General features: G+C 42.7%; 1 non-coding gene and 1 pseudogene across 1 annotated transcript in view; both read right to left on the bottom strand.

Annotated features, from left to right (window-relative positions):
* LOC142357524 (large subunit ribosomal RNA) overlaps nucleotides 1-176 on the bottom strand; it is a 3522-nt gene extending 3346 nt beyond the window's left edge. The window contains exon 1 of the ribosomal RNA XR_012761619.1: nucleotides 1-176. This exon is cut by the window's left edge and continues 3346 nt beyond it. This is a non-coding gene — a ribosomal RNA (large subunit ribosomal RNA).
* A 1683-nt stretch (nucleotides 177-1859) lies between these two features.
* LOC142357523 (5.8S ribosomal RNA) lies at nucleotides 1860-2011 on the bottom strand (annotated as a pseudogene).
* Nucleotides 2012-11006: the final 8995 nt, after the last annotated feature.

The raw sequence follows: 11006 nt of genomic DNA, 5'->3' as shown, positions 1-11006 counted from the left end.
CAAATTCACCAGTCTAGCATCAAACCATACCGGACACCGAGAAATGTTGCCATTTCTCTTCCCGATGAGCTTTTCCCTGTTCATTCGCCATTACTAAGGGATTCTCAGTTGATTTCTTTTCCTCCCCTTACTGATATGCTTAAGTTAAGGGGGTTCTCTCGCCCAATTCAGGTTATGTAGTTGATTGTCTCTTAATTGGTTCACTGACCAATATGAGACAGAAACCGATTCAGCAGTTTTGTTCGCTACTACTATCAAACACAGGTCGAAGTTTCCATTCAGTCATTAATTCCAACTTTCAAATGTTGTTGTTTCAGCTTTCGCTTACTAGAAGCAACATAATACTCGCTGCAATACAGACCTCGGGAAACCCTCACCGTGAATAAGGTTCACTCACATATTTCACTACATTTTGCGTGGGATTGGAGATGAGGCTACTCGTTCTTGCTCAGTACTAGGCTGAAAATTAACGAAACTTCGTTACAAACGTTCACATGTTGATGTTTCCGCTTTCGCGTACTCGAAACAACATAATACTAGTCTTTGTAATTTAGTTTCATAATTTCAACTGTTCTCATGCAGAATTTTTGCTCATTCTTATCCCAAATTTTGACCTGGCTACTAGTTACACTCCTTGTACTTATTGCAAAATGACCACAAATTTCAACAGCTTTCACATGTTGCTGTTTCGGCTTTCGCTTACTACAGTCAACATAATACTCGTTGCAAAATAAGTGCTCGGCATCTGCAATTTTCCAAAGACGAAGTTTCGCCAGTTCAATTTTCGCTCGCCAATTATGGCTACTAATTCACACGGTACTGAGCTCAACAACATTAAATTTGTTCAGCAAGACTTTCACATGTTGATGTTTTGGCTTTCGCCTACTAGAAGCAACATAATACTCGTCTTGTTAGCTCATTCAATGAGAATAGCTTTTCCCGTTGAGAATTTTTGCCTTCAATTGGCGTTGTAGTGAGTTTGGCTACTCAGATCACCAAATACTTGTGACAATTCGAACCAGAAATGTTTTCAATTTTCACATGCTGATGTTTCGGATTCAACCTACTAGAAGCAGCATAATACTTGTATTCAACAATTTCTGTATCAAATCCCAGTTTTCTCTGGTGCATCTTTGCCAAACTATTCCAAACTGCCTGAGTCTGAATACCAATTACAGGTACTAGTAAATGCACGTTACTAAGGACTATATAGTTCTAGGTTACTGTACACAACGACGTTCACATGTTGATGTTTCAGCTGCCGCTTACTAGAAACAACATAATACTTATCGTGCATACCTTTCCATAACTTGTCCTTTTCAGATGCATTAGTTTCCCTTTGTCTTGGCTTCTACAGTCAGACTGGCTACTAGTAACAGCACAGTACTAATCACATATCGTTCTACAGTTTGCAGACAACTTTCACATGTTGATGTTTCAGCTTTCGCCTACTAGAAACAACATAATACTCGCTGTATACATTTGTAGTTCTCTATGTAACTTTCATGTGAAGAAGTTTCGCCAGTCTTTTTGACTGTCTCAAATCTGAGTCATGCTTAGGCTACTAGTTGCTTCATAGTACTTATCGCCTCGAGATCATTGAACAAAACTTGATTTTCACATGTTGCTGTTTCAGCTTCCGCTTACTAGAAACAACATAATACTAGTCTCATTAAGTTCCGTCTCTTTGCAATTTTCTTATGAAGAAAATTCGCCATCACAATGACTCCAGCAGTTCTTGATCAAGGAATGCAATCATTGATCAGAATGCTATTATTTGAATCGGTTCTGCTTTAAGTGTTCCAATTTTATTGGAAGCACCAACAATAGAACATCAATGTGTTCAATCGAGAGTTATATAACCCTGAATCGGACGCAGTCAACAGCCGAAGCCGAGACCGCCTTTTGCGTTAGAGAGGTCGGTAAACAAATCTTGCGATTCATACCGAATTAACACATATAGCTGTGCTCCTCTTCGTAAAGCGAGCCAAGTGATCCCCTGTTGAAGGATGTATTTGGACCAATCTAGTAGCATTTGGTTTCCAACAAGCTCTCCCAAGTTAGCTTACTTATTGGGCTTTTCAACCAATTCGGTTGGCTACAAGCATCATCAAAGTACTAGCCACAGTTTGATCGCAAAATTCTACGACTTTCACATGTTGATGTTTCGGCTTGCGCTTAGCCTACTATAAGCAACATAATACTAGTCATATCATAGAGCGTGATCAGCTTGTGACGTTCTCATGATGAAGTTTCACCAACAGTGTCTCACTTCGAGCTTAAATCCAGCTACTAGTAACTACACAGTACTGACTGCAACGATAACTTTTATCTATACCTTTCACATGCTGCGCTTTCGGCCAGGGCCTACTAACGTCAACATAATACTCGATATAAACTTTTGTTCATGATGCAGCTTCCCCATGCAGAAGTTTCGCCTTCAAATGCTCTCTTGGCCATATGACGTAAGAAAAGGTTACTAGTAACATCACAGTACTAGCCACAGTTTGATTGCAAAATTCTACGACTTTCACATGTTGATGTTTCGGCTTGCGCTTAGCCTACTAGAAGCAACATAATACTAGTCATATCATAGAGCGTGATCAGCTTGTGACGTTCTCATGATGAAGTTTCACCAACAGTGTCTCATTTCGAGCTTAAATCCAGCTACTAGTAACTACACAGTACTGACTGCAACGCTAACTTTTATCTATACCTTTCACATGCTGCGCTTTCGGCCAGGGCCTACTAACGTCAACATAATACTCGATATAAACTTTTGTTCATGATGCAGCTTCCCCATGCAGAAGTTTCGCCTTCAAATGCTCTCTTGGCCATATGACGTAACACAAGGTTACTAGTAACATCACAGTACTAGCCACAATTTGATCGCAAAATTCTACGACTTTCACATGTTGATGTTTCGGCTTGCGCTTAGCCTACTATAAGCAACATAATACTAGTCATATCATAGAGCGTGATCAGCTTGTGACGTTCTCATGATGAAGTTTCACCAACAGTGTCTCACTTCGAGCTTAAATCCAGCTACTAGTAACTACACAGTACTGACTGCAACGATAACTTTTATCTATACCTTTCACATGCTGCGCTTTCGGCCAGGGCCTACTAACGTCAACATAATACTCGATATAAACTTTTGTTCATGATGCAGCTTCCCCATGCAGAAGTTTCGCCTTCAAATGCTCTCTTGGCCATATGACGTAAGAAAAGGTTACTAGTAACATCACAGTACTAACAACAGTTTGATTGCAAAATTCTACGACTTTCACATGTTGATGTTTCGGCTTGCGCTTAGCCTACTAGAAGCAACATAATACTAGTCATATCATAGAGCGTGATCAGCTTGTGACGTTCTCATGATGAAGTTTCACCAACAGTGTCTCATTTCGAGCTTAAATCCAGCTACTAGTAACTACACAGTACTGACTGCAACGCTAACTTTTATCTATACCTTTCACATGCTGCGCTTTCGGCCAGGGCCTACTAACGTCAACATAATACTCGATATAAACTTTTGTTCATGATGCAGCTTCCCCATGCAGAAGTTTCGCCTTCAAATGCTCTCTTGGCCATATGACGTAACACAAGGTTACTAGTAACATCACAGTACTAGCCACAATTTGATCGCAAAATTCTACGACTTTCACATGTTGATGTTTCGGCTTGCGCTTAGCCTACTAGAAGCAACATAATACTAGTCATATCATGGAGCGTGATCAGCTTGTGACGTTCTCATGATGAAGTTTCACCAACAGTGTCTCATTTCGAGCTTAAATCCAGCTACTAGTAACTACACAGTACTGACTGCAACGATAACTTTTATCTATACCTTTCACATGCTGCGCTTTCGGCCAGGGCCTACTAATGTCAACATAATACTCGATATAAACTTTTGTTCATGATGCAGCTTCCCCATGCAGAAGTTTCGCCTTCAAATGCTCTCTTGGCCATATGACGTAACACAAGGTTACTAGTAACATCACAGTACTAGCCACAATTTGATCGCAAAATTCTACGACTTTCACATGTTGATGTTTCGGCTTGCGCTTAGCCTACTAGAAGCAACATAATACTAGTCATATCATAGAGCTTGATCAGCTTGTGACATTCTCATGATGAAGTTTCACCAACAGTGTCTCATTTTGAGCTTAAATCCAGCTACTAGTAACTACACAGTACTGACTGCAACAATAACTTTTATCTATACCTTTCACATGCTGCGTTTTCGGCCAAGGCCTACTAACGTCAACATAATACTCGATATAAAATTTTGATCATGATGCAGCTTTCCCATGCAGAAGTTTCGCCTTCAAATGCTCTCTTGGCCATATGACGGAACACCAGGTTACTAGTAACATCACAGTACTAGCCACAGTTTGATTGCAAAATTCTACGACTTTCACATGTTGATGTTTCGGCTTGCGCTTAGCCTACTAGAAGCAACATAATACTAGTCATATCATAGAGCGTGATCAGCTTGTGACGTTCTCATGATGAAGTTTCACCAATAGTGTTTCATTCGAATTGGTTCTGCTTTAAGCTCTCCAATTGTTTTGGATGAACCAGTTTTGCCCTTCGAAGCCACTTTTGTGAGCTTTTGTGGGTCTTTACCAAGAGGATATACCTCAAGGCCTCTTTCAATTCCTTTAAGTTCTTTCAACTCCTTTACAGTTTCTAGGTTCACATAGCTGCAAACCTTATTTCTAGTTTTAAGTCTGGCCAACTTGGGGAGAGTTGGTGCAGACCGTGACCAATTCTAGTAGGATGCCACAACAAGAATGTGATCAACTTAGCTTGTCGATGAACCTGCCCCACATTCAAACAACTCTATCGCCTTTTCCTCGTATAGTTATATGCGAGGGCCTCTCATAGAGAGCGCTGTTAGCAACCTTTTCCACATAGACGATAAAGTTGTGAGTGTTTTGCACATGGCTGTTGTCATCACCACGTGACGAGTCAACTCAGCTTGACTCTCTACACTCCGACAAGCTTTGCACATACGCCTTTAGTTCAGTATGTGTCTTTAATCTGACTCCGGTGCCTCAAGCCGGAAAAATTGTCAGATTATGATCATTATCGGTTAGTCATCCCGATGCAAGATCGTATCGTACTGTCTTTGTCTACCTCCAGATTCCGAAGAACAGGAGGAGACTCTCCCAGACCTACATATCTGGGAGAATGTTCAGAGGGCGAGAAGCTGTGGATTACTCTCCCCTAAGAACTGACTAAACTTTACCCTCGTCCAAGGTAAGTTTATTTTAGCTAGCCTTCTATGTAAAGGATCTGAGGCTAAGCTGTGTTTTTTCGAGCCTTTGGCTCGGAGCAAGTTCAGTGGGCGCCCCGAGTAGCTCAACTCTTTCCCACTGAACAGCGCAACGCTCTGTCACTCGCTGGGATTTTTGCGTGTCGGTTCTAACCACGCGACTTGTGGACCTTTTTAGGCCTTTCTCATTCACAAGTCTATAGCTGGGCTTCTATAACCCAGCTTCTGAGATCTAGATAGCTGCAGTTCTGCTAGGCTGCTTTTGCTAACTAGTCTCCCTTTAAGCAGTCCCTTGCCATGACTGCTGAACTATGTATCCACACAAGTAGTTTTTGAGCTCGATACATAATTCGAGATTGGTTGCCAAGCAATCTCTAGCGACAGAGCGTCATGCGCACTACAGACATGGCCTCTACCAGCAGCCATGCCCGAAGGAATCAATCACTGATCCTTCCGCAGGTTCCCCTACGGAAACCTTGTTACGACTTTTACTTCCTCTAGACAATTAAGCTCGATCCGCTTCATCCCGTTGCCGGAGACCGAAGTCCCAACAGTAGGAATTTGCAATTCTTGCTTAACTATCCAATCAGTAGTAGCGACGGGCGGTGTGTACAAAGGGCAGGGACGTAATCCCTATGAGTTGTTGACTCATAAGTACCAGGAATTCCTGGTTCACGTCTGCAAGTTACAACAGACGATCCCCTTGAAGCGCTGTACTTTTCTCTGATTGCCCAGTCCATTTCGGACCAAGGGCTGAGTACTCAATCTAAAAGTACACAGTGTAGCGCGCGTGCAGTCCAGAACATCTAAGGGCATCACAGACCTGTTATAGCCTCACTTCATCTGCGGTATTTAATTCCGCATAGTTCCTCTAAGAAGTGTTTGAATTCACATATAGTGAATTTCATTATTTAGATGGAGAAGATCTCGTTCGTTATCGGAATTAACCAGACAGATCACTCCACTAACTAAGAACGGCCATGCACCACCGCCCATATAATCATGAAAGATATTCAATCTGTCAATCCTTAAGATGTCTGGACCGGGTGAGTTTTCCCGTGTTGAGTCAAATTAAGCCGCAGGCTCCACTCCTGGTGGTGCCCTTCCGTCAATTCCTTTAAGTTTCGATTTTGCAACCATACTTCCCCCGGAACCAATAAACTTTGGTTTCCCGGTTAATCTCTTGCCAAGTCAAGATCGACTTTGACAAATTGTAGGTTGGTATAGTTTATGGTCAGAATTACGAGGGTATCTAATCCTCTTCAATACTCTGACTTTCGTTCTTGATTAATGAAAACATTCTTGGCAAATGCTTTCGCAGTAGTTTGTCTTGCCACGATCCAAGAATTTCACCTCTAACGTAGCAATACAAATGCCCCCGTCTGTTCCTTTCAATCATTACCGCACTCAGCCAACCGGCATCAATCGAGTAGCGGGTCATTCTCCATTATTCCATGCTTTATTATTCGATCCCAAAGGATGCTTTGAACACTCTAATTTTCTCAGGGTGAAAACACCGTTTCCACAGTTCGTCACATTTAAGTGCAAACTATTTCTTCGATGCGAAGGATGAGCGGAACGAGTCAACAGATTTAACTGAAGACCATGTTGCCGTTCTACTCAAACAGATCCAACTATGAGCTTTTTAAACGCAGCAACTATTGCATACGCTTGTAGAGGCTGGTATTACCGCGGCTGCTGGCACCAGACTTGCCCTCTACTCGTTCATCAATGGAGCTTTTAAGTCCATTCCATTCTGATTACAAACCATAAAGGTTCATATCATTATTTCTAGTCACTACCTCCTCGTGCGGAGAGTGGGTAATTTGCGTGCCTGCTGCCTTCCTTGGATGTGGTAGCCGTTTCTAAGGCTCCCTCTCCGGAATCGAACCCTGATTCCCCGTTACCCGTCACAACCATGGTAGTCCGTTACACTACCATCATAGGTTGATAGGTCAGAAATTCGGAAGTTCCGTCCCCAAGCCGAAGCTATCTGGGATCTTTCAGTTACTAGGACTCATCACGGGATGTGTCTGTACTTAGCAAATCACCCGGTGTAGTCTTGTAAAAGTCTCCGACAGTGTCGGACAATCAGCATGCATTAGCTGCAGGGTTACCGCAGTTATTCATTTAGCTTGCAAATCAACTAATAGATAGTAACTGATTTAATGAGCCATTCGCGGTTCCACTTTTTCAAGCTTCGCTTGCACATGCATGGCTTAGTCTTTCAGACAAGCATATGGCAACTGACAGGATCAATCAGTTTAATTGTACTTTGAACAATCTTTCGATTTGTTCGAATTTAGAAAGACATAGCCTTGCGGCCTCGTCAATCTTGCTTTGAGCTTTTTAAATCACGAAGAGTTTCAATGCATGCTTTGGCATGGCTACTAGTTACTACACAGTACTCTACACACTTAGAGTTACCCACGATTACACATTTCACATGCTGATGTTTCGGCTCGCGCGTACTAGAAACAGCATAATACTATGTGTACTGGTAGATAGCGCTCTGTGAGCATTTCCCATGAGCAGGTTTTGCCCTCCAAATCTCTGTTCTACTGTTACCAATACCGGCTAACAACTGTATCATACTAGGGAGAATTGACTCATGATTTAAAAACCAGATGTTCACATGTCGATGTTTCGGCTCTCGCCTACTAGAAACAACATAATACTAGTCTGTTAAAAATCTCAATCACGCCGCCTCTTCAGATACAGAAGTTTTACCTTTTATTGGTTAGAGAACAGCTTTCCAGCTGTCGACATGGTTACTAGTAACAACACCGTACTCAACACAAAAACTTTTCAACTTCACAACTTTCACATGCTGATGTTTCTGCTTTCGCATACTAGAAACAGCATAATACTTATTGTTTTGTCAAGTAATTTGTGTGTCTTTCCCATGTGAAGTTTCACCGGTCAACAATGTTTCCCTGACCAATTACGGCTACTAGTAGCTGTATAATACTAGGGAAAATGATTGAGGATTTAATATCAGATTTTCACATGTTGATGTTTCGGCTTTCGCCTACTAGAAACAACATAATACTAGTCTGCTAAGAAATCTCGCTCAAATTGCCTTTTCACATACAGAAGTTTCACCTTCTATTGGTTAGAGAACAGTTCTCAGCTGTCGACATGGTTACTAGTAACAACATCGTACTCAACACAAAAATTCTTCAACTTCACAACTTTCACATGCTGATGTTTCTGCTTTCGCGTACTAGAAACAGCATAATACTTATTGCTTTGTCAAGAAGTGTGTGTGTCTTTCCCATGCGAAAGTTTCACCGGTCAGCAATAATTGCCGTGTCCAATTAAGGTTACTCATAGCTGTATAATACTAGGGAAAATGATTGAGGATTTAATATCAGATTTTCACATGTTGATGTTTCGGCTTTCGCCTACTAGAAACAACATAATACTAGTCTGCTAATAAATCTCGCTCAAATTGCCTTTTCACATACAGAAGTTTCACCTCTTCTTGGTCACTGTACAGATGATGCTGTCTGTTCTTTATTTGGTTCTGCTTATTATAAGGAGGGGCATCACTCCTTCCTCCTTGGTTTGCATGCATTAAGCCTGCTTTGTGAAAAGCGTATCTTTCTAGCTTTTCTTCGCCTTACTCGAGTAGGACGATACAATCCAGACATTAGTCAGTCTTGGTGTAAAGTCACTGAGTATTATTCGGTTCTGCTTTATTCAGCAATATGCTGTATAATTGTTGTAATTTGCGAACATATTTGTTCTCAGTTCCGAACTACTAGCGACGACAGATTACCAGCGGTCATGAGCCATCAAGGTAGTTCTTTGGTGCATCAAGTAGAGAGGTGCCATCAAACAACACTTCCCTAATAATGCTACACACATAGAATTTGCTACAGTGCAGCTTTTTACTTTGCAAAATTTGCGCACAAATTTTGCATAGAATAAATGTTTTATCAAGATTTTTAGATCCCCTCCCTTGAGAGAACGTTACTCCTTTAAGTGAACACCCCGCGGCGTCCTGTTGTTATTGCTTATAACCATTTCGCAAGCCGGAGGCATAATGCACTACGCAAGCCGCTACTTTGGCACAGAGGCACCTAGTTTTACACCCGGGACTTCAGGTGGCCCAGTTTTACACCCAGTACAGCGGTGCCAGTTGGTAACCCGGTGGATCCTCGGAGACCAGACATGATCATAGATCAAACCCGATGTATGCTACTCCTGAACGTATAGTATCTCCACTGTGCAATGAAATTATCGTTCGTTTCGGGCCTTCCTATACGTTCAGCAGACAATCGCTAGGAATTCACCTCGTGACCCGTGGTGACCACACTGGATTTCAAGTTTATTGATTTGGACAGACCTGTCATTTATTTTGCTTTTCAGCTTCAGTTCTGCTCGATCTAGCTTGCCTAAGGCTTGATCTCGCTTGGCTCACCCCTGTAGGAGCCTCTACTAGTACCACTCGGAGTAATGGGGAATCCACCAGACCTAATCGATGAATGCCATCAAACAACAAACATCATACCCGGCTTCATCAGGCATATTTTATTACTTCCGAGAGGTACTTTAGTATCAGATCTTTCTCCATGCCTCTTATGAGGACCCGTCAGACCTTTCGGTTTATCGTTTAGCTTCAGTCCTGCTCGATCTAGCTTTCCCAAGGCTCGATCTAGCTCTATTCGCCCCACTAGAGGGCTCTCTAAGACCCCTCGGTCTTAGTGTTAGCTCCGGTACTGCTCGGTCGTGCTTGCTGAAGGCCCGACCCAGCTTTAGTTAGATTCTCGTACTTTCTCTTGGCCTCTCTAGGAGGACCAGACAGACCTCTCGGTCTATCGTTTAGCTTCAGTCCTGCTCGATCTAGCTTGCCCAAGGCTTGATCAAGCTCTATTCGCCCCGCTAGAGGGCTCTCTAAGACCCCTCGGTCTTAGTGTTATCTTCTGTAATGCCTAACCAAGCTTACTACAGGCCTTGGTCAGGTCTTTATCGGTCACCGATTAGTAACAGACCAATCATAGGGCCTTCCACCCTATCCGGGTTGAGGTCTTTAGTCCAGCCATATTTTGACAAGACACCTCTCCCTAATAATGCCCCACACATAGAATTACTGTCCATGCAGTATTTAACTTGTGTTTTTTTCTAAAATTTGATTTTCACTTTTTGGAGGTTCATTTGCTCCTCTGACACTCTTTCAGCTTCAATCTTACTCGATCTAGCTTTCCCAAGGCTCGATCTAGCTCTATTCGCCCCACTAGAGGGCTCTCTAAGACACTTCGGTCTTAGTGTTAGCTCCGGTCTTGCTCAATCGTGCTTGCTGAAGGCGCGATCAAGCTTTAGTTAGCTTCTCGTACTTCCTCTTGGCCTCTCTAGGAGGACCAGACAGACCTCTCGGTCTATCGTTTAGCTTCATTCCTGCTCGATCTAGCTTTCCCAAGGCTCGATCTAGCTCTATTCGCCCTGCTAGAGGGCTCTCTAAGACCCCTCGGTCTTAGTGTTAGCTCCGGTACAGCTCGGTCGTGCTTGCTGAAGGCCCGATCAAGCTTTAGTTAGATTCTCGTACTTTCTCTTGGCCTCTCTAGGAGGACCAGACAGACCTCTCGGTCTATCGTTTAGCTTCAGTCCTGCTTGATCTAGCTTTCCCAAGGCTCGATCTAGCTCTATTCGCCCTGCTAGAGGGCTCTCTAAGACCCCTCGGTCTTAGTGTTAGCTCCGGTACAGCTCGGTCGTGCTT

Source organism: Convolutriloba macropyga, unplaced genomic scaffold, assembly GCF_964194025.1.
Source record: "Convolutriloba macropyga unplaced genomic scaffold, txConMacr16.3 SCAFFOLD_4387, whole genome shotgun sequence".
Taxonomy (NCBI): Eukaryota; Metazoa; Xenacoelomorpha; order Acoela; family Convolutidae; genus Convolutriloba; species Convolutriloba macropyga.
This window is presented reverse-complemented; position numbering and strand designations above follow the sequence as displayed.